The following is a 24,839-nucleotide window of genomic DNA, read 5'->3' on the forward strand; positions in this document are numbered from 1 at the left end:
AGGCAAATGAACAATTAGCTGACTATTATAAAACCAAAAAACATCGTTACTTTTTATTCATGAAGGCAGAAAGATTATGCTAACAGAACCTTGAACTAATGAATAACCTTTTATCATGAATTATAATGTAATACCTGTAACATTTAGCTATAACAATATTTTAATTTAGTGAAGCTTTCTGTGGTAATGTTAGCACACATGAAAATCAAGCAAAAAGAAATACTGAAAGAATCTTAATGGAAGCCATTACACAGACAACCTACACTCTCAGAATATTTATAAGTAAAAGAAAAAATATTCTATTTCCCCATTTAAGAAATGAAAGAAAGTCAGACAACTTTGGCCTGAGGTAAACTTGAGAAGCCACTGATAGCTTACTTGGACATATTTTTGGAATCTCTGTGTTCATGCTCCTCCTTCTTTCCTTGTGATTCCTCTTCACCATTTCTCCTACCTCATCTGGAACATTTCCATGACAGTGTCCATCCAGATACATGAGTGTTCTCTGGCAATGTGCCTTTTAGAGTGGTCTTTACTGTATTTTGGAGATGGCATTAGCTCTTTAGGGAAAAAAAAAAAAAATAAGGGCAACTCCTTAATTATAAGCTGAGTTTCCAGGCAACAAGTGCTCCCCTACTGTGTCATTTGGTCATATACATTCTGTTATGTAGGCACTGGTTAGTATATGTGGAATAGTGAGTATTTCTTTTGAGTATTATAATTTAAGCACTGCTTGAGTACACTGGAGACGGTAACTTGCTCCCTTTGTTATAGTAAAAGATTAGAGTTTATATTCTTAATTCACGGTTGCTGCCTTGTAACCAAAACTCTTCAGAAACGGGTCATTGGATTTTCTTACAGCTAAAATTTAAGAAGAATAATACTTGGCACATAGTTAATAATGCAAAGGGATACCAAACATGTATTTGGGAGAGAAAACACTCTTTTCTCAGTTGAACAGATAATTTTCAACACAAAACCTCTCTGACAAATTGAGCTGGGCAAATTGGCCATTTCAGGTCAGCCTGGCTGCTCTTGATGTATTCAATACAGAACAATGTCATAATAACACTGCATTTTATATCTACAATCCCCATGCACTATAGAGGAGGTCCCCTAGGTGCTAAAGAAGATTAATAGCAGTGAGAAAGTTGTACAATAAACTCACAAATAATTTAGCCATTCCAAGGCGATTTATAATACACCCTTTTGTGTGGAAATAACACAACAAACAAAGAAAACAAACCTCAAATTAGTGTGTGCGCATATATATAAAGTATATATATATAAATATATATATATATACTTTAAATTATATATTTACATATACATAAACACATAGTTTAAGAGACCAGAAAAGGAGGTTGACTGGGATAGCAATTTGTCTCCTCATAGCCAGGAGGTCCCATTTCTCTTTAGCAACAGTACAGATAAAGTCCTCTTGATTGATTTTTTTTCTGTGGTTTGAACTATGGTTCTGAGGCTCTTTGTTGAGCATTCATAGCCAGATTAGGATTCCAGATAAACTATGGTCCCTGTTTTAATTAAGACCAGTAGGCAGCCACAGGAGTTCTTTTAAAAGAGTTACAGTGTATTTTCTCCATGAAGAGAATCAGGAAGCTGGGGCACAATGAGAAAGAGAATGAAAAGTAAAGGAAATGGGAAAATGCATTGGATGGTACCATTGATTGTTACCAAAAATTAATTTGTTCTTTTTTGTGAACCTTTTCATCAGGAGAATCTCCATCAAGTGCAACATGATGTTTCCAATGAATGTCCTCAAGGCAACAGGAGTAAAAATTCATTCTGTGTTGCAGCAAATACTAACCCTGAAATTGAACAGAAGAGATCAATTCAAGTCCAAACAATAACATTTAAACAAATAATAAGAAAGACTCCAGATCAAGGGATGATATAATTAAAAGGCAGCCTTTTGAAAACTGAAAAGGTTTGGGGTTAAAAAAATTAAGTTTCAATAAAAAGAAAACTGTTGAAAAAAATGTAATCATATTTCAAAATTCACTTTTAGAGAAAAAATATATTTTTTTACATATTCAATTCAGAATGGGATATTGAACCTGAGTATACAGAGGATAGCAAGGACTGCTTTAGAGTGTTTTCATTATAATTGCTTTGATTTTCTTTGTTACAATTACTTGCAAGATCTCAGAGGGCAGATGATGGTTATCTCCATTTTTTTCAGAGAAAGAAATGGACACAGAGACATTCAATGATATATAACCAAGTGGCAGAGATAGAAACATTGGTTTTGTGAGTCCTTATCAAACATGAGTTCCTATAAAACAAGCATTTTTAAAAAAGCAAATGACAACATAGTAACAATATTTTCATGAAACAGTTTTTGATTTAAAATCAAAGTTTAATTTAAATAATACATGATTTCTAAACTTTGGTCCTTAGTTTTGAGATTTAGGGTTGACATGTTTCTGATTAATATATGGATCACCTTGAGTGAATATGTGTAATATTTTAAAGGTTTTTTTCAGTTGTAATTTTGAAATAATTTTAGACTTAAAAGAATTATACAAATAGTACAAAGAATCCTTATGCCCTTTACCCAGATTCTTCAAAATATAACTAGAATTCACTGATCAAAATCAGGAAATTAACCTTGATACAATATTAATATTTAAATCTATAGACCAGTTTTGCCAATTGACCCACCAATGTTCTTGTACTGACACAGGATCTAATATAGGATGAGGGTTCATTTTGTTGCCATGGATTCTTATTTTCCTTTAATCTGGAAAGGTTCTTTCATTGACCTTTGTCTGTCATAACCTTGATATTTCTCAAGAGTACTGGAGAGTTAATTTGTAAAATGTTTCTTGACTTATTGTGATATTTTCTCATGACTATGCATTTTTGGTAAGAATACCTACCACAGAAATTATGCTGTGCCTTCTCATGGTGTCATGCTTTTCTCACGCTCATGATGTCCGTATATCTTATTATTGGTAAAGTTAAGGTCCTATCTGTCAGATTTCTCCACTGTAAATTACTATTTTTTTCTTTTTGTATTTAGTAAGTATCATGTAGGGAGATGCTTTGAAATTATGTAAATATCTTATTTCTTATCATACTTTGGTGTAGCATCCATAGATGATTCTTGACTGAAACAATTATTATATATCTTTTATTCTAAATGTATTGGTTGGAATTCTGCTTTAAAGCAGAACCATACCCTCCCCACCATTTATTCATTCTTTCAATTTTTCAATCAGTATGAACTCATGGCTTCTTATTTTACTCTATGGGTAAAATATCTAGTACTATCATTATTTATTTTCTTTTTTTCTGGGACATTTTGAAAATCAATCTGTTACAAGTGTCAGAAAAACAGGTTATAAAGGTAAATCAATGTGAGCTGGTAAGATTCCTTTTAGGGCTAAAATATGCTATGGATGTTCCCACACATTGGAATGTGTCTGAAGTGCAATTTGCTACCACCCCTTCCTTTGCTTGAATTATATTTATGAACCTAGAGACCATTACTGGGTTTAAAAAAATAGTTTTTCTGAGCTGAAGTCTGATGATCTGCCCTTAGGCTAATCCTTGGGCTCAGCTAGATACTGCCTTGCTCTACTTCTAATCCTGCCTCAGGCTAACACCCAGAGCCCTTCACAGATCCCTTCCTTATATGCCCTGGGAAGCCCAAACACCAAAAGTCCTTTTAGCTTCATGTTTCTAATTTTTCAAAATAACAACATCATCAGTCCCTCCTCAGGTGGCCCCTCAAGATGTGTAGGCTGTTATTTGGGTTCTCCCCAGTAGAGATCCTGAAACCAGGATTCATTTGTAAGTAGTATATTTGAGAAGTTCCGATAACACAGACAGAGACATGAGAAACAGAATGGAAAGCAGCTAGTGGAATGTGTGCTCTTCAGCCAGCTGACACAGTATACAAGTGGAGCTAAATTCTGCTTGGACTCTGGAAATTGATACAAAACACACACATCATAATTAGGCAACCTAAAGTGTGAGGCAACCAGAATATTTATATACTAATTCTGGAGAACTGATGGTTGAGAGCTGCTCCTGGAGGTGTTCCTTCCTCAGTATTCTACCTTTGTGTGTGTGCATACACATGAGCACATAGACATTGTGGTTTTCCATGGTTTTGGGGAGGGGAGGTTGGGGAAGCCAGTATCTGCAGAGTTCCAAGTACTGGAATTTGGGGATTGGCTAGAGATACCAAAAGATTATGATAGAGTTATGGGTGGGGCAATGATAAGGTCTGCTACTCAAGCCCTTTTGCATATTTTATTTAATGCTCAAAAAGAATCATGCCAAATAGGGAGAAGAGATATCATTTTCATTTTATAAATCAAGTAGCTGAGGTTTGGAGAACCCAAGTGACAACCTTAAGGTCACATACTATAATGTATGTACATGAAGGATAGGGCTAGACAATTGCAGAGCATAGGAAAGAAATACAATCTTCACTTCCCTATTCTAAAGCACAGAGTTGCTGGTATTAAGTTGACCCTTACAAGGAAGAGATTTACTCCTTAGCTTTCTAAAGTGGGCCCCGGGACCTCTCAGCCACAGGAAGTCCTCAGACTTACTCCCAAGTGCAAAATGGCATGAACCATCCCCATTTCTCAGTGATTTACATTTTGCTGCTCTGCTTAATGGATACCACTGAGTAATGACCTATATTTCATTTCTTGCTGACTTTACCTGCTCATTAGCAGTTTCTATTACAGTCCTAATGTACCAAAGCAAATGGCTGATCAGGAGATGGGCACATACGGCCCCAAAGTTTCCTTAGAGTAATCCACCATGACACACAGTCAAGCTAATGCCTTGAATCTAAAAAATAGGAAATGCCTGAGCTAATTCAGCACTAAAAACAAAGGAAGTGTTCCATACTTTTAATAGACATAAATGCAATTATAGATCTAAGAAACAAGAACAGAATTATTGGATAGTCAAATGATATTAATTAGTTCATTTATTTACTCAGCTTATTAGTTATATAGTTCATCTATTGATTCCTATTATGTGCCTAACTCTATGGTAAGTACCAACACTACAAAAATACATGTCGCTGTCCCTGTTTTTACAGAACACGCTGTTAGGAAAGTATGAAATGCAAGGAACTTCCTGAAAATTGGAAACACTTGTGATGCAAAATGATGTAGTCTACAATGGAATACAGGATGGTATAAAATGAAACTGGAATGACAGATTGGGTCTAGATTGTCAAGAGCCTTTAATGTGATGACAGGGATTTTGGATTGTCTTAGGTAACAAGGAATCACTGGCTTTTACTTTAAAGCAGTGGGATGACTTAAAAACAATATCAAGAAATTGAAGAAAATTATTTCTCCCTCAAACAATTAGGCAATCTGGTTCTTGAGCACTATTCTCTCCTTCAAAGAAATGCCATGTTATTAAAAATGACCTCATAATTATATGGGTCATTTGGTCACAACTTTTGAGTAACTTTGCCTTGTTTGTCTTCTTGGAGGGCACGTCCTTTGCTTGCTGATATTTCACCCATGACTCTAACCCACCTGCAGAAAGCATTGAAAAATCTGTAGATAAATGTGTGGAATAATTTAGGCTATGCATCTTTGTATTGCTTTGTCTCTTGAAGAATTTTCTCAAAGGAAATTCTGAGTATGTCCCTGCAGAATAATTCTCTTATTGGCTCAGTGAAATAATGAAAAATGGAAGATGAGAATGCCTAAGAAGAATATCAACACCAATAACATATAATTATTGAGGTTTTGTTATGTGCCAGGCACTATGCCAGGCACTGCAGGTGGAATTGTGAATAACATGGGAGATTCGTTCCCATCTTAATCTGACATTTGGGTAAATGGGGAAGCAGAGCTGAATCACGAAGAGCATGAGATTTGGAGACAGAGATGTGAATGCCACATTAACTCTAAGAAAAGTGCCTCACTTCTTGGTCTTAATTTATTGTTTATAAAATGGAGATAAGATAGTCTATTTTTTATAACTCTCATCCCCATCAATCTCTTTCCACTAACTCTGCTCTATTCAAGTATTTATCTATTCTTTTTTTTTTAAGATTTTATTTATTTATTTATTTGACAGAGAGAGACACAGCGAGAGAGGGAACACAAGCAGGGGGAGTGGGAGAGGGAGAAGCAGGCCTTCGGCAGAGCAGGAAGCCCGATGCGGGGCTCGATCCCAGGACCCCGGGACCATGACCTGAGCCGAAGGCAGACGCTTAACGACTGAGCCACCCAGGCGCCCCCAAGTATTTATCTATTCTTTAAAATTTATGACGTGTTTCTATATTTGTTTACTTCTCCCCTCATTAAAATGTAATTTCCATCAGGGCAGAGATCTCACCAGTCTTGGCTACTGTGGTAGAGAGAATAATGTTCCCTCGAAGACGTCCATGTTCTAATCTCTAGAAACTGAATATGTTATATGACATGGTGACGGAGAATTAAGGTAGCAGATTGAATTAACCTTGCTAATCAGCTGATATTAAGATAGGGAGATTACTGGGATTATCAAGGTGTTCAGATAAAAGACCAGAGTGGTAGCAGTGTAAAGACTCAGCTCAGCATTGCTGGCTTTGTAAATCAAAATATGAGTCCACAAACCAAGGAATGTGGGTGACTTCTAGAAGCTGGAAATGGTAAGAGAGTAGACTCTCCCCTAGAACCTCCAGCAGTAACACAGACCTGCTGACACTTGATTTTAGCCCAGTGAGACCCAGTGAGTTCCGGGGATGTATAATAATTTTGTATTGCTATAAGCACTAAGTTTGGGACAATTTGTTACACCAGCAATAAGAAACTAATATTGCTATTCAGGACTTTTCTCCCTACTATTCTGTCACTTAGTGCCTAGAATAGTGATTGTAACATAGCAACAAATAAATGTGTATGCGTATGCATGTGTATTTTATAAAATAATGAAGTGATACAAAATCAAGTGGAATATGACACTACAATTTAAGAGGGCACAGAAAACTATAAGTAAAACACACACAGATATGAACATATAAAGGCCAAATATGTATCAAGAGATTTAATGTAAAATTATTTAATTAAAATTATAACCAATATTTTACACAGATATAGAAAGATACATATTATTCCACAGAAAGTATCTTAGTGCTTTGGTTTAAGAACACAAAATTTTAGTAACATTTTTTAAGGAAAAGGCACTGAAAGACCTTCTGATAAACTACTGTCACATGTTTTTATCAATTACTGCTTTGCCAAGCCTTTCTTGTTTTTAGTATTACATGAGAGCTGAGATGACATCACTGAGAATAGAAGTAAAAGAGGTACAGGAACACTGACTTGATACTGGTATTTTCTGGGTAGTGTTTCCTTCTCACCATCATGGTCATTCTCATCTCCAATTTTTTTAAAGATTTTATTTATTTATTTATCTGAGAGAGAGAGATAGAGCAAGCAGGGGGAGGGGCAGAGTGAGAGGCAGAGAGAGAATCCTGAGCAGACTCTGTGCTGTGCACGGATCTGGACATGGGGTTCGATCTTATGACCCTGAGATCATGACTGTGCCAAAATCGAGAATCAGACGCTTAACTGACTGAGACATCCAGGTACCCCTCATCTCTCTCCATCTTAAAGAGATTTCATTACATAATCACATTTCGGTATTCATATTCCTTTTCCCTAAATTAAACACCAAGCAACTCACTAATCTTATTTCACCATAATGGTAAGATAAGGTAGACAGAAAATAAACAGATAGGCACAAGATAAGTCTGGAACAGCTTTTTGTGCCTTAAAATAAGAGATCAGTCAATGAATTACGGAAATATGTTAAAAATTCTCTTGAGCCAGTTTAAAGGGACTCCAAGTGGTCAAATCTGGGACAGCTGGAACATAAAAATAAGTTATATTAATGGACTATAGTTCATTGAATAAAACAAAAAATACATGAATTAAAAAAGATACACGTAAATAAATGGAAGGAGAAAGGAAATCTCCTTAAAAACAAAACATCAACTAGTATGTGTAGAATAGACAATAAAAATAGTCATCCATAGATGCTAACATTAGTGAATACAAGTTTGAGGAGGAAAAAGATATGTATAATATCAAAGTATTACCCCACAGATTATTCTTAACTACAAAGGGAAAAAATAATAGCATCACAGTGGAGAAATCTGGAAGGAATCATTGAAACAAGTAGCCACAGATATCACTAGTTTGGGGTAAATCAACACCATGCTGCTCCTAAGATGTGCTGGGAAAGATACATTTCTGGGGTATTCCTACCAAAAATGTACATAACCTGAATAAAACTGTGAAGAAATATCAGGCAAATGCAAACACCTTCCATACAACAGTTGGCCTGTGCTATGTCAAAGTATCAGACTGGGGGTAATTTTCCAGGAAAAAATGATCTAATAAAAGATGACAAATAAATATAATTCCCTTGGATCTTAAAGTGGATCCTGAACCAAGGGAAAATAGTCATAAAGGACATTATTGGGGCAACTGATGGAAATTAAATAGTGACTGGGAATTATGTGAAAGTACTGAACCAATTTTAAATTTCCTGATTTACATAATGGTACTGTGGCTAAATAAGAGAATATCCTTATTCTTAGGAAATTCACATTGAAATGTTTAGAGATAAAAGAGATATACATGTCCAGCATAGTATCAAATGGGGTAAATATATAGAATAGGTGAATGTAAATAAGTGATATACACATTCCTTCAGTATTCGTGTGACTTTTCTGTATATTTGAAATTACAACAGAATTTAAAATTATAAACAATATTATTACAGAACCCAGGCTGGATCGCCCGACGGAAGAACCAAGCGGCACTCAGAGATCTTGGAGGATAGGAGGTTTATTTAACACCGGCGGGCTCAGAGGAGAGTGGTCTCCAAAAGTCTGAGCCCCGAGCACAAAGGGGGCAATTTATACACTTCTACTTCTGCATACTTGGCACTTTTGGCGCGTGGGTGAAGTGGGGCAGGGAGAAGAACCCGGATTGGTGCGCGCGGGAAGCAGAGCAGGGAGAAGAATCTGGAAGAGCCCAGCGGCAAGGACTGGGACTCTCTTGTTGGCTCGGTCGGCCATCTTAGGACACAGATTTTCCTTAGCAATACCAGTTAGTTTAGATTTGATAACTTGCAGAGAGGCTGACAGTCAGTGCCAGGCATTGATAAAGCTATGGAAGCACGGTGAGCCAGTGGAGGTAGTATTTATATTGTTACACCTGCCTTGAAGAGGGAATTGATAGTATCTAATAACTGATGATTTTTATACTTGTGGTAGGCTGAATAATGTTCCCGCAAAGATATACACATCCTCACCTCTGGAACATGTTACGTGATAAAAGAAACTTTGCAAGGTGATTAAGTTAAAGATCTTAAAGTGGGAGGTAATCCTGGATTATCTGGGTGGGCCCAACATAATCACAAGAGTCCTTTTAAGGAGACAGAAGTAGAGGGTCAGAGTCAGAAGGAGATTTGAGTTGAGTGGAGAGAAAAAAGATTTGCACTATGAAATGTAGGTGCAATGTGATATCATATATGTAAATTCTTAAAACATTAAAAATAGCACTCTATATTAAGGAGACATATATATGCAAAAATGTATGCCTATAATATGAAATCATGTATGGAAAGGATGCACATTCAATTAAATGTCACATCTGGAAGAAAGAAGGGGACTGAGTTGGGGAGAGGATACCCAGATGATTTGATCAAATAAACAGAAAAATTAATAAGACATGATTAATAGATATGAACATTGAGGAGAGAAGAGTAAGTAAGATCAATATTTGTAAACTCAAGTAAATATTTGTTGAAAACTGTAAGCAAGAGTCGTAATAAAAATGGAAGAAGAGCATGTTTTTGGGAAAATGTAATAATTTCTGATTTTGATCTCCAGAGTTTGGTGACGTTCTCTAAATGTCTTCAGAGGGTGATGCAAATATATCTATGATACTACCATTGTCCTCGAGATGATTATATTATGGACCAGGGGTGGGCAACATTATTGTGTAAACGATCAGATAATAAATATGTTCACCTTTGAAAGCCATATGTTTTCTATTGCAACCATTCAATTCTGATGTTATTGCATGAAAGCAAATGTAAACAATACATCAATGAATGAGTGTAGCTGTATTCCAATAAATTTGTATTTACAAATACAGGCAGTAGGCTGAATTTGGTTCACAAGCTGTACTTTGCTATCTCCTATTAGACTCAATATTTCACATTTCTTCACATAATATTGGCTATAGTTTCACTAACCTATTGATTGAAAAAACATACATGCATGGATAAATTTATGAGCCCCCTTCAATAATTCCATTCCTCCCCAGGGGCTGAAGGTTTAGGCCTGGGGAACCACTGTTATGGTGGAAGTAAATCAAGTATGCAAATAATTAAAACACAGAAGTGAACACACTAGAAAAGAGATCTGAACACAGGTCTTTGGGAATTTATCTAGGAAGGTAATCAGTAGGGTGTTGGGGAATGTTTGGTATGTGAGTGAGGTGTGGCTGGATGTGTACAAGCATGCTGAAAATTACATGAGCCAAGAAAGGCAGGCAGCCCAAAAAACATGTGTATATAAGCAAGGAAGGAGAGAATAGGGGTGATGCTGTTGTTTGGTGAATGTGCAGACTACATGAAGGGGTGAGAGGTTAAAATGCTCTCAGAATGTAATTTGGAAATTAGGTCTTCAAGAGCCTTAAGCGTTAAGTCTAAGACCTATGTTTTTGGAATTGGTAATTTCTCACTACCACATAAATCTTAGGATACTCTATTAATTTGCACCATAAGACAGTTCTCAATGTTCAACTTGCTGAGAAAATGGTTGTAATTGCTTTCAAGATATAGGGTCCTTTTTTTTAGATCTTTTTTGTTTTATTATTTTTTGGCTTACAACACTCTGGAAAAATGTGTTCATAAACTCCAAGACCTTTCAAGATATCAAATGCAATTTTAAAAACTGATGAATAATAATGAAAATGACCTAAGAGCTTTCTTACTCTTTCTGCCAGCTTATTGTTGTCCATATTAATATACGTTGCTGTATCTTATCTACTCTGGTTTAAAAATCCACTAGGGATGAAACTATTGAAGTAATTTGCAGTTTCTTCCCTTGACAAGCTATCACTGTGGTCAGATCAATTTCTCGCATTTTCGGAGTAAATTTTTTTCTCTTAACACCAGCCTATAATTCCTTGTTTCATTGCTAAGAAGGAGATTTCTTCCTTTCAAGCTTTGTTTATCTTTTTGTATGCTTTCCACATGCAGCTTTATAGTTCATCATATTATAGCTTCAGAGTTGAATCATATTATACTAGGCAAATCCAGCAATCTAAGTATTTCTTAATATATCAGTCTTCCCTGACGCCTTCCCATGATGTATTATGTTGCCAGGAAAAGCCCAAGCACATCACCAAATATTGCCTTCTCTGTTTCCTCTCACTTGTTGGCTTTTGGCACAAGAAACAGTGTTTGATGTCTATCCACATGACAGAAAAATAACCATGATTTTAACAGGAATTTTAAAAAATGAAAACAAACAACCCCAAAACAAACAAACTATATGACTTTTTCAGTTTTTAGGCTAAAAGCATGTTTGGGATTATGTGCATGTTTCTGTCTTTGTGTGTGTGTGTGCATGTGTGTGAACGTAGATGAATCATAATAATATCCCAGGACTCTAATTAACCTGAAGAAAACAATATTAGCCAGAAGCAATTATTATACACACTGTGTTTAAGTATTAGTACTTGTATTTACAAAGAATTACCTAACTTGGGGTATACTTAGTGTTTACTATTCCTTCGCAGAAATCAATGAAAAACAAAGTGGGAGTCTTGTAGGCAGAAAAGGAATCATGGGGGAGAAGATCAAACTAGACAACCAAAAGGAGAAAGAGTGGTATTTGTGATAATCTTTAGAGCACTCCTTCTCAGAGACTCGAATACTTGATTCCAACTAATTCCCCACTGTCTTAACAACATACCCTCTCTGACTTGAATGTCAATTTGCCTGTCCTTGGTCATGCTCCTGGTTTGTTTTTATCTCTACTAGATAGCATTTTTCAATGTATTATCATTCTGTGCGTATCTCCTTTATTGTCCCTTCCAGGTCTTTGCCAATAGAATGCCACCCATGTTAAATACAACCCCATTTGTCTCATGAAAGAATTTTGGTGTTGAGTTGTTTGCCCCAGTGAAACCGTGAAAAAAATTTTTAGCCCATTTTGCATCAATTCTTTTTAAGTGAAAATGTCTTGAACCCTGTATTAAGAAATTTCATAAGATCGAAATTCAAAATATATAACATAGTCCTTCCCCTCATTATGTGCTAATTCCATCAACAGAAGCAATTAAATAATTTTGGTTTACTCATTGTTTATAATTCCAAGCACCTCTTCATTCATGCCTCTTTATGAGGTGGAATTTGGAGGATTTTTTCAGTATTTTCAGTGTTAGACTTTTTTTCTAATATTTAATTCATAATGAAAAATAAGTTAGCAAACATTGAAATTTTTATTCCAAACAATGTAGACATTATCAATTTTAAGAAATATATATTAATGGAGATTAACAGTCAACATCATTTATTTCATTTTGAAATATTCAAATAGGTAACTAGAACTATGCTTTTACACCTTGTCTCTGTCCCTTTATTCAGAGCATCCCTCTCTGAACCAGGTGGATGTATGAAACTGCTCTGGATTCCAAATTTAAGGAAACCGGTGTTAAAGTAACTTGGTTTTTCATTTATAGTCACATTTCTACAGATATACATAACAGATTACAGTAAATTTTGTAGTCTTTTCCTATCTCCCTTTGCATGAATTTTAATAAAATGTAAGCTTTGTAAATCTGCTTACGTTTTAATTATATGTGCTTATTATGAGAGACCATTAGGGAAAAAAAATCCCTACTAGTATCTGAAACTCTCTGATACTATGAAGTATCAATATATTTTTCTTATATAAAGCAGTACTGATAATAAACAGTTTATGCTTTTTATTTCATGGTTGTAAGTAAGAAAGACAAGCTTTGCAGGTTTGTATGTTGCACGTTTCCAATAAAGAAGCTGAACATGAAGAATCAGCACACACTGTTTAGAATTCACATATGCTTGCTTTTTCCATGCGTTTGTTTCTATTAAAAAAAAAAAAAAAAAAGGAGGGACGCCTGAGTGGCTCAGTGGGTTAAGCATCTGCCTTTGCCTCAGGTTATGATCCCGGGGTCCTGGGATCGAGCCCCGCATCAGGCTCCTTGCTCAGCAGGGAGCCTGCTTCTCCCTCTCCCTCTGCCTGCCTCTCTGCCTGCTCGTGCGTGCTCTCTATCTCCATCAAATAAATAAATAAAATCTTAAAAAAAAAAAAAAAGAGGAAACCATTTGTCCATCAGTGCCCAGACTCAAGTAAGAAATGTTTTCAACTAGAAATCATTATAGTCCTTAATTTCTTCTGCAGGAGAATTATTTAAAGAAATTGAAATTTTTTAGAATGATTTTCTTAGAGCAGTCATGTTCTAAGTTCCTAACAGGTCAGCTGCGTGTTCTGAAAGAAATCATGATGAAAGAAATCACACACCTAAGCAAGCTTGTTCTGCATCACCTCCAGGACCCAAGACTGTTCAGACCATTGAAAATTCTACATTTGACAGAAGCTGGAGACAATGCCGAAAGAGCCTAAATAGTACTAGCCATTATCATTTATAAAGGTTAAAGGGAGGGAGACCCACAGAGCTAAAGGACCAAATAAGCTTTTGCCCAGGGAGGAGAGACATTGTTGTTATATTTTTAGATATTATTTCTATAATTCTGTTATAGGTAGGTAATAACATACCTTCAATCAATGGACAAATATATACTGAGTATCTACAGTGTAAAAGACTGTGATAGGTGCTGTGGGCTGGTCTATGTGGTGGGCAGAATTCTAAGATGGCCCTCGAGATTCCTGCCTTTTGACATACATGCCTCATGTAATTCTTCTTCCTGAACGTGGGCAGAATATGTAGATAGGAGGGTATATCAGTTCAGGGATTTCCATAGGTATGATGATGTTATTAATCAGTTGACTTTGAGTTAATCAAAGTTCATCAAAATTAACCCACTAGACCTATGGGAAAGCAGTAGAGGAACAGAAAGAAATGGAAAGGAAAGGACAGAAAAAAAAAAGTGTTTCTATTGTCAGAAATAGCACCAGGTGTTCCAAACCTAGGGAATTTCAAAAGGAGATAAAAGGGCAGCTCCTGGAGAAGAAAATAGATTGGTTTCACCAAGTGTCCGCGGGGCTTCGGAAACATGAGCAGATGTTAGTTAGAATCAACATTCCTAACTAAACCTAGGAATTTTCTGAGTGACTCCAGAGAGAAGACAAAATTCTGCACATTTTAATACTGATTAAAAAGCTCATTTGGTCCTGCCTGGCCCACCTTGCCCTCCTCACCTAACTCCTCCATAACCAACACTCCTCTCAACATACATATGTTACTACCTGTCCCTGTCCCTAACATACCGTGCTTGGTTTTACCATGGTACCTCTGCAGTTTTCACTCATTTTTAGTCTCCCCCATTGGTCTGATCTGCGTCTCTGTATTTACAAGAAACATTCATTGGATATAGTGAATACCTCTGTCATAGCATCGATCACAGTTTCGAGGTTACCACTACCTTGTCTTTCACTCTGCTATGGCTGCTTTGAGTTTATGTAACAAGCCTTTACTTTACCTTTAGCCTATCCAATGTCCGACACATATTAAGTGAACAAGATCTGCTTTTATGAATGAATTGGTGTGACCAAACATACATTTTTTTAAAAACTGTGACTCACTATATGGTTTCCCATTCTGTCAGTGTGTCCTTCTCTAGGATTAAGAAGACATATATTTTATGAAGACCTCTAAAGCAGATGGGGCAATTTAACACAAGTTTTGGGAATAATGGAGTTGGAGCCACATGAAAGTGTCACACTTGGAAGTAAGGTCAACTTCCTGTGACTAAAGAAATTCAGAATAGAAAAAAATGTTGTAAAGGCTACAGTAAAAGATTTACCAACAATGCTGCAGTGAAAATGTGTTTTTTCACATTTTTTTTGTAGTTTCTCTCGCATATGAAGTGTCAAGCATAAAGCACTATGAATAGTACATTGAAATTTCCGCAGATCTTTCTATTTAAATGTAATCCTGCTGCTAGAACAGACTCTATTTTGAAATATGACAATACCTTCTGATCTCTTTTCCCTTGTTTTTCATTATGGAGTACATTTTCAGGATAATAGGATGTCTCCCTTTTAGTAGCACATCTGTTCCTGCTCCATTGTCTCCACTTGAAATGATAATTTCCTCTTTGGGAATGTACAACTGGTGGCAAGTAGAAATGATTATGATGTAATAAACAGAAACGATGACTTCAGGTGGGTAATAATAGTTAAGAAACCAAGGTTTTTGCTTCCAAGTAAATTCCTCTGCTGATTGAAATGAGGAGAAACGAAACCAAAGTATGTGTGATGCCTGAGCAGAATGCCTCAGAATCGAACGTCTTCTCTTAGACCATCTCTGATTTGAGGTTGTCTATTCCTTATGGTTTGTGTCACAGCTGTTGTGGCTAAAAACGTTTGTGATTGTCACATATACATAGAATGCATGCGTGCGCATGTGAATCTTAAATTAGTTTCAGTTTATTATTAGATAATATAAAGAGTAGAAACTTTCTTGGGAACAGACTTGGATTGAATCTTGGCTGAAACACTTGGTTCTGTGACTTTGGGCATCTTACTTAGCCATTTTGAGCCCCAGTGCCTGCTTCAGTAAAACTTTAGGTGAAAATACCAGCTTCTTTGTTCTCAAAATTTTAGATAATATTTTTAACATGCGTTTTCAAATGTGTGGGTCAGGATGTCTGACCATGAAAGTGCTCAATACGGTGGTTCTTCTTGTTCTGTGAAAAATCATCTCCAAACTTCATGTGACAGCTCTGTGCTTTTAGTTGCCAGTTTCTAGTATTTAGTATTGTCTTTGCCAGTGTTTGTCATAGGTCCCTGAGTGCTGATTCCACATTTTGTCTTTTAATCAAAGTAATCTAGCTTCTGTTTTTCTACTTGCTTATACCCATCTGCTAAACACTGGTTCCTGCCTAACTGAATTTCTACAAAAGAGCATTTTAAAAGCTTGAAAAACTGATGGACTCTTCTTAAATAAAAATTCTTATGGAGCCCTAATTTTGACTAACTTTATAAATGAATATTATAAATACATAAATATTTATATACTAAATATAATTTTATATTTATTATGTTCTTTAAATATACACACATCCACAATATTAGGTATAGAGTCTTTGTGCTTAAAGTGATTTATAATTATAAACAACAAAAATTAACAACTTAATGATGAAAATTCTACCAAATTAAAAAAAAAGTAAAACATTCACTATAAATACTATCTTGCCTTCTAACCCCCATACATTAATTTTGTCAGTTGGCTTTTAAATCTCAGGAAAATTGAATTTTAAAATGTGTATTCTTTTGTGTCTGACTTCTTTTGCCAAACATTATCGATCTGGCCATTTTGTCACTGGGATGAATGGATTCTAACCATTCTGTCTTCTCTTGTGTTATTAGCTCAAGATCTAATTTCCCAGAAAGAGACCTGTTACCCAGCAGTGTAGTGGATGTGTAATGCATTATGGACATTTCCCTTCAGGAATGAAGGACTTCCTGTCCCGGCTGCTCAGAATGCTGTCAATGGAAAGCCATAGCCAACAGCCCTGATGGGGACACTTAGCTTAAGAAAGCTACACTCTCCCTAATTGGAGTGGTCTGTAAATAACGATTGGCATGGGGCTTTCCCCTCATCCTAACTCAGCACAACACCGAAGGGTCATTGTTGTTCAGAACTTGCTGTGACATTAGCTGAGGTCTCCACTGAGACTGTGTTGTGGCTCAACTTCTCCCTCTGTCCAAACCTGCTTGCTTCCCTTTCCTTCCAAGATTATTCTTTATGCAACTTCCTGCAGGTCCACCACACTCTTGGAGTTAGCTTCCTTCAGTGTCTAAGCTGCCTAGCCATGATCAGGTAACCTGGGGTAGTGAGAAAAAGGCTTTGTTCTTTTGGTTGCTAAGCAATTAGATGCTTCTGTAACACCTACTTACCTAGATTATTTGGCCTACACTAAATGAAGGGAAGTCATCTCTCAAAAAGGTAAGTAGAATGTTGAGCTGAATGATTGCAAACACTGGCAGAAATTCACTCTAAGCAAAGATATGGGGGCAGGAAACAATTGACAATTTTCCTTCCTTATAGGAGAAAGGGTCTTGTATTACTTTTAGTAGACCTGGTATCACTTATTTGTAGCTTTTTTTTTAAGATTTTATTTATTTGAGAGAGAGAAATAGAGCATGGGGGAGGGCGTGGGGATGGGCAGAGGGAGAGGGAGAAGCAGGATCCCCATTGAGCAGGGAGCCCACCCCAGGGCTTGATCCCAGGACCCAGAGATCACAACTTGATGCTTAACCAACTAAGCTGCCCAGGTACCCCTCACATATTTGTAGCTTTAATGTTACCCCCTTGTTATGGACTGAACTGTGTCCCCCACCCCTCAAAGTCATAATGTTGGAGCTGTCAAAGATAAACATGATGGACATTAGTTAAAGCAGTGAAAACACATTTTACTCAGTAAGTACTGACAGTAAAAGAAAGAACTGAGCTCCATTCCGCTTTGTGCAGATGTGATCCGGTGCTTCAAAAGAAGGAGAGAGGAGGGAGAGCAGCGGCTCACTAGGGTCTGAGAAGTGAAAAATTACAAAAATTGGCCAGTGTGAATGTGAATGTGATTAGGTCAGCTATTTGTGAGCTGATAGTGATGAAAGTCAGGATTCTATCCTCCCACAAACACGGGAAGACATTAGTCCTATCCTTCCTGATGACTAATTTCAAAGGAGTGGCTCTCAGGTCCTTGAGAAAGACACGTGTGGTAAGAGATGCCTATTCACAATTGTAAGCCCTTTTTAGTAAATGCTCTAAGGCGGTTAGTGTTGGCTAGAACAAACAGTGGATTCTCCAGGCAGCACTGAGTTTTCTCAGAGAGGCTTTTTAATGAGGGCCTCTGGGGTTATCCTGGGGACATGGCTTATGCTGTTAGCAGCCATGGTAGAGGGTGATCAAGTCTCTTAGTGCAGAGGTGTTACGTGCTGAGAGTTCTAGAGCTCTCAAAACATTAACATGTGACTGTCTTCCAAGATAGGGTTTTCAGGTGGTAAATAAAATGAGGTCATAGGGGTGGGGCCCTAATCTGATAGTGTTGGTGTCCTTATAAGAAGAGGAAGAGACTCCTGAGATCTCTTTCTCTCCACATGCACAAGGGGACAAAACCATATGAGGACACAGCCAAAAAGCAGCCTTTGCAAACAAGAAAGAGAGTCAGTTGGTACTTTGATCTAAGACTCCCAGTCTTCAGAACTGTGAGAAAATAAATTTCTGTTGTTTAAGTCACCCCGGCCATAATGTTTTGCAGTGGCAGCTCTTGCAGGCCAGTACACCTCTGTACACACGATATTTAAAATCGCAGTAGGTGGGCGCCTGGGTGGCTCAGTCGTTAAGCGTCTGCCTTCGGCTCAGGTCATGATCCCAGGGTCCTGGGATCGAGTCTCACATCGGGCTCCCTGCTCGGCAGGAAGCCTGCTTCTCGCTCTCCCACTCCCCCTGCTTGTGTTCCTGCTCTCGCTATCTCTCTCTCTCTCTGTCAAATAAATAAATAAAATAAATCTTTAAAAAAATAAAAAATAAAAAATAAAATAAATAAATAAAATCGCAGTAGGTACCAATTTTAACGTTCTGTGATAATACATTTGCAAGAGTATACACACAGACACATTTTTATTTAGAAACCACAAACAAAAAGTTCTTTTTAAACAAAGGATGTTTACTAGATATGCTAATTTCAGTCTCCCTCTGGGACTTAAAAGATTTGTTTATAGTTAAGCAGCATTTATACTCATTTATACTAACTTCAAAAAACGAAGGCATTGCCAAAAGATGAAATGTGAATTGCTTTTAATTCTACTAAGTGGACCAAATCAGAATGTTTTTTTGTGACATAATATTGATGTATTTGGATGGATTAACTCTTCAAGTATAATTAATGAAAAGTATCCAGAGAATAAAAGAATGAATGTAAAGTATCCAGAACAGTGCCGAGAACACAGTAGATATCCAATCAACAGTAATGTCCTTCTACCACCCCCCCACTGTTTATCATACTGTTACACAAATACAAATGTATACACACACATCTCCTTACCTTTTGAGGCTTTCATAACCCTTGCCTATAACTTCACAGAACTGTTTTATGTTTTATACAGTAACTTACAAACAGAAGTGATATGTCTCATCATTTGAGAGATATCAACAATTAACAAACTAAAATAATGATCTATCAGTATCATTATTATAAAAAGTGTAAAGTTACACCATGATAACGCAGAATAGAAAATGATTGTTCAACTCTATAGTTTTTTATCAAGAGCCTGAATATATTTCCTAATCCAGGCTGGTGTACATAATTATATCCATAGAGAATTGGGATTTATTTTACTAGTTATTTGTGACCATGGTTCCCAACAGGTTCTTTGTTTTAGAAAATTCTGGTAAATTTTCATCATTTTTTATCAACATTTGGTCTCACCATTTTTTCAATTTTGAAAGGAAAGGGACCAAAACCACAAATTGATCCTCACTATTTTGCCTGATTTGCGTTTTATACATATAATGCCATGGATGTTAACATACAACAGTACAGAAAATTTAGCTTACGGTGTATGTTTAAATTGGCCCATACAGCAATGAGCAGTGGGCTGAAAATAAGATTAAAAACAATCTTCCAATTGTAGAATAAAATGATTATATTTAGTCTGAAAGGCTCCTTCAGGAAAAAGTTTGCTTTATTTTGCTGCATTCAGAAACAATTTAGGAACCAAAAAAAGAAAATCAGTGATTTCCCTTGGGATGACATCTGACACAAATACATAGATCACCCCAAACCCACACAATTTTATTGAATGATGTGTCATGATTCTCCTTTCTTTGAGTCTCCTATATGTCACAAAGCTTCAGCCAATCCAGTACTTATGGGACCTAAGCATCTGCCTCAATAGTTCCTGTCAATTTCTACTTAGTCTGTCTCAGTCAGCTCAGGCTGCTATAACAGAGTACCATAGACTGGAAGGCTTATAAACAACAGAAATTGATTTCTCACAGTTCTTGAGGTTTAAGTCTGAGATCAGGGTGCCAGCATGGTCAAGCTCTGGTGGGAACCCCCTTCCAGGTTGTAAACTGCCCTCTTCACACTTTGTCCTCACATGGTTGAAGGGGTGAGGGAACTCTGTTTTGTTTTTTTTTTTATAAGAGCACTAATCATTCATGGGGGCTCTGTGACCTCATGAACTAATCACCTCCAAAGTGTTCCAGCCCCAAATACCATCACATTGGAGATTCCATTTCAACGTATGACTTTTGGGAAGACACAAACATTCCATTTATAACAGAGTTCATATCAGATTGACATTTAAAAAAAAACTTTTTTCCTCTGGACAGTGAAAAACACTTCAAAAAGATGCTTCTAGATCAACATTGGTTAAGCAAAGTTAGACACACCCTGGAATAAAATTATAAAATCTAGCTAAGAGATCAAGGAACTGGTGGTTCCCTGATGGTCCCAAATGCAGCGGAGAAGATCTACTCTTCCATGCTGCCCCCACTTTCAGTTTCTCCCAAATAAAGAAGCAGCTCATTTTATTGAGTTACATCTTGGAACTCTTACAAGATCATTTCACCAGGAAAGACAACTGTGCATTGAAATGTCATGCACATAGACATGGAGGTTATCCTTCCCTCTGTATTCTCTCTCTCTTTCCTCTGGTCCCCTAGATGCCAAAGCAGAATGCTATTCAAGGGCCTGCTCTGAAAAGTTAGGGATCACTCTTAAGCTCACATTTTGACTCTTCTGTTTATGCTGCAAGATCAGTTAAGACAGCCTAGGCTGTATATCTTGAAATATTTCTGTGTCTTAGTATACTGTGGCTTGGTAATCAATCAGCCTCTGAAAGCTGGCTTATGGCAAAATTTAGACAAGAGGAGGGAGATACCCTTGCAGGCTTTGGGCTAGATCACTATTTCCAGCTCACTTTTGCAGAATGCCGTGCACGGCAGTTACGAGCACAAGCCCCGTCAAAATAAAATCTGCCTGCAATTCCTATTTATGATTATTTTTTTGTTTACAAATTTCCCTTGGGATTTTCAAGGGCAGGCATGGATATGTTTGGGGCACTATTTGGCTTCCTGAGTCTCCTGATCATAACAGGGTATTAATATCATGAATATATTGAGTATTACATTAGACTCAGGATTAAATATAAATGTAATATTTATATATATATATGTCTATGTATATATTATATATGAGATATATATGTAAATATGTATTTTATATATATGTGTGTGGGTGTGTATATACACACACTGCTTCAAGCACTAACTTCAGGCACATTTGTCATAGACTAGAGATGGAAATTTCTACATTGATCTTTAGAAACAATACTGATTTCTCTATAATTCAGATTTGAAATATTTGCTAGTGAACTACGGGATAAAAACTAGGCTTGAACAACTATACAATACACCCCACCACAAAAATTTGTAATTTATTGGTAACTCACTGAATAACTCAACATTTCCATCTATAACAGGGAACAGATTTTTGCTCAGGTACTTTACTGGACTGTAGTATTATTCAGTCAACCTTTCATTCACTCAGTAACTATATTTACTGAGTGCTATAATGTGACAACATTATTCTAGTGGTTCAGGAATTAAAGGTATAAAAACACTTGGCTTGCTGAGGGTCTAAATACTTGTGAAAACATTTTGACAGGTGTTCACTTCTACTTAAATATAAATGACATGGCATGATTTTAATTGTTATGAGCTTGGCCATAAGGACAGTTCAGAAGAAAGAAAAGGTAAATGCACGGCTATTTATTGAGCTTTTACTATGTTCTAGCTAGTGCTGTCCAATAAAATATTCTGTAATGATGTAAATATCCTTTTCCTGCACTGTTGAATATGGTAACCACTGATCACATGTGACTATTGAGCACTTGAAATGTAGTGACAGTTGAGGAACTGAAATGTTATTTTAATTAATTTAAATTTAAATAGTCGCATGTGTCTAGTGACTACCATATTGGATTGCACAGTAAGATCCATATTAAGCAATTTACCAGAAGTATCTTATTAACTTTATTTAATTAAATTAATAAAATGTACTTAATAATTAATAATAATTAGCTTTACAGTCTTACTATTAATTTTATTCTACAGATATTAAAAACTGTAGCGCAGGGCAGTTAAATAACTTGCCAAGGGCACCTACTTTGTAAGTGGTGCAACTGAAATTTCAGGCCAGGTAGGACTATGCTCTACTCATGATCTGCTAGGTAGCTTCCCTCTATGCTACACTGTATTCCAGTCATAGGAAAATTGTTACATATGTTTGGAGCCAATAACAGATGAAAAACTATGATGCTATAAGTGAAAATTATTAAAGTAATATAGAAAAATATTTATGACAAATGAAAACAGCAGAATGCAAAAGAATACAAACTTTCCAAGAGTTAAGTGTGTAAAAATAATATGAACAAGGTAATAGTAACATGCAAATTGGAACCGATTCTTTTCTTAGTGCTAATATTATGGATGCATTTTAAGTAACTTTTTGTAAATTTTACTAGTTTTAATTTTGCTTCTGTTGGTCCTTTTATATTGAACAAGCAGCAACATGGGGATGGGTGGAGGCAAGCAGAGAAATGCATTTGTCTGTCTTTCAAGTTAAGATAGGCCTAGGACTGACTAGGAGTTTGCAAACATTAGTGCAAGGCTATCCTATAGCTTCCTATTTTCCTTGCTAACAAATTCTCAAATTTCTTCAAAAGGAAAATGGCATCCAATCCCATGGAACTGAACAGTTGTATCCAAGCCAGTTATGACTCTCATTCTTCTTTGCCATCTCCTTACTTTTCCCAATTACACTTGGACCCAGAGATTATCTGATTGTAGCTAACTGGACATAAAGAGAGACTAGTGGGGGAATCTAAAAAAGGATTTTGCTTCTCAATGAAAGGAAAGCCCCTTTCTACCTGCCTTCCTCTCTTCCTGTTCAGAATGTGATTTGCTTGGAGCTGCAACCGCCATTTTGTGCCCACAAGAAAGGACTATAGACGAACAAAAATACTCTTATCCCTGATATAGTTGAGATGTTGTTCAAAAAAAAAAAAAAAAGAGGAAAAAAGATATATTTCAATAATTTGTATGTAATTTAATTTTTTCTTTTTTTTAAAGCCACTTTTTATAGAGTGTTCTGTTACCTGCAGCTTAAAACTGTTATAGATTCAAGTTCCCCTGCCTCACAAGCTGTGGTTTCCATTGTGTAGAAGATACATGAAGTTGGGAGGCTGGGTATTACCTTGCCTCTGCGGTACAGGCTTTCCATAAATCTCCTTAAAAGACAGAGTCTCCATGCAAACCATCAGACCACAGCAGAAAAGACTTGCTAACCAGCATAGTTAAATCTATAAAGCAGCAGGGACCTAAAAGATCCACAAATGCCTACTTTTAAATTCTGCTCTCTAACATGAATATATTAAAGTTGCTGAAGTCTCTCTACAGATGATATTTGGGCTGGCATTTCTGTAAGTGGAAGAGATTATCTTTTGCTTACAATTTGTCACTTCTAACTGACTATAGATCACAGCAGTTTAGAAGCTTAACCCCTTTCAGTTAGGCTTTCTTCCAGCATTTACAAAAATCCTTTCAGCAGCCTGATGAGACTAGCAGCAGCAAAGCAATTAGGTGTAATCCCAAACATCAGCAGGCCAAGCCAGACCAATAAATGCTTTCTCCTATTTGAGTCACACACAGCTCAAAAGTCTCATTTAAGGTCCTGACAAAGTGAGAAGAATGGAAGATCCTTCAAATTATATACACTGAAATTCAACTCTAAATACTTCCTTCCAATTCTCATGGCAAATACTGGCAGTCAGTGTCAGCGAAACTTAGTGCAATAAAGTTATTTTGTGTCTGGATTCATTGGCACAAAATAACTGAAAATTGGATCTCAGTTCAATTTAGGAAACATTTCACAAATGCCTACTGGTCCTAAGTGCTCTCAAAAGTTGGACAGAAAGATATGCCCTCAGATATCTCATAGTCTAGGGGCAGGTTGTAATCTTTTTCTTCAATACTGCATACACTGTTTTATCACAGATTCATAGTATCACAGACCTTAGCGTTTGAAGAAACCTATGGCAAGACATATTTTCATTGATAACTAGTCTTTGTTAATTTCTGAGGTGCTGTTAAATAAGTAAACAACCCATAAGAATTTGGTTATCTTCCAAAGCATGAAGTGGAGAATTTTCTGACCTGAGCCAGTGGAGTAAAATCTAAATTAATAACCACAATAATGACAAGGCAGGCTTAGGTTTCGTGATATCACACAATGTACTGGAATTTTACAAATCCCCCTCTCCTTTTCTTTGGCTATATAGCCACAGAATCCTACCCTTCTGCCCAATCAAATGAAACAGTTTTTGATCACCAGCTAACGTTCTGCAAGTAGCTTTTTGTAAGCAAGAAAACTATGTTTTACTAATTGTGTTTTGTACTGATTTCAAGGTGATTGAGCTTTTTGATGTTCTTCCTTACACTCGTTATGAAGAAGCTCACATATGTGCATGCTCTCTTTCAACTCTCTCCAACAAAAGTGCAGAAACTACAAGTCCTCTA

General features: G+C 36.5%; 1 long non-coding RNA gene across 1 annotated transcript in view; it reads right to left on the minus strand.

The window, feature by feature from the left end:
* Positions 1–384: 384 nt before the first annotated feature.
* The window catches only part of LOC115939774 (uncharacterized), a 262,165-nt gene continuing 237,710 nt past the window's right edge, over positions 385–24,839 (minus strand). Inside the window, exons 3-4 of the long non-coding RNA XR_014146810.1 lie at positions 1,725–1,829; positions 385–560 (exon numbers count right to left, since the gene is read on the minus strand). This is a non-coding gene — a long non-coding RNA (uncharacterized LOC115939774). The remainder of the gene's footprint in view (positions 561–1,724; positions 1,830–24,839) is intronic.

The sequence above is a fragment of the Leptonychotes weddellii genome, chromosome 1 (genome assembly GCF_054177405.1).
Source record: "Leptonychotes weddellii isolate Sample4059 chromosome 1, ASM5417740v2, whole genome shotgun sequence".
Classification (NCBI taxonomy): Eukaryota; Metazoa; Chordata; class Mammalia; order Carnivora; family Phocidae; genus Leptonychotes; species Leptonychotes weddellii.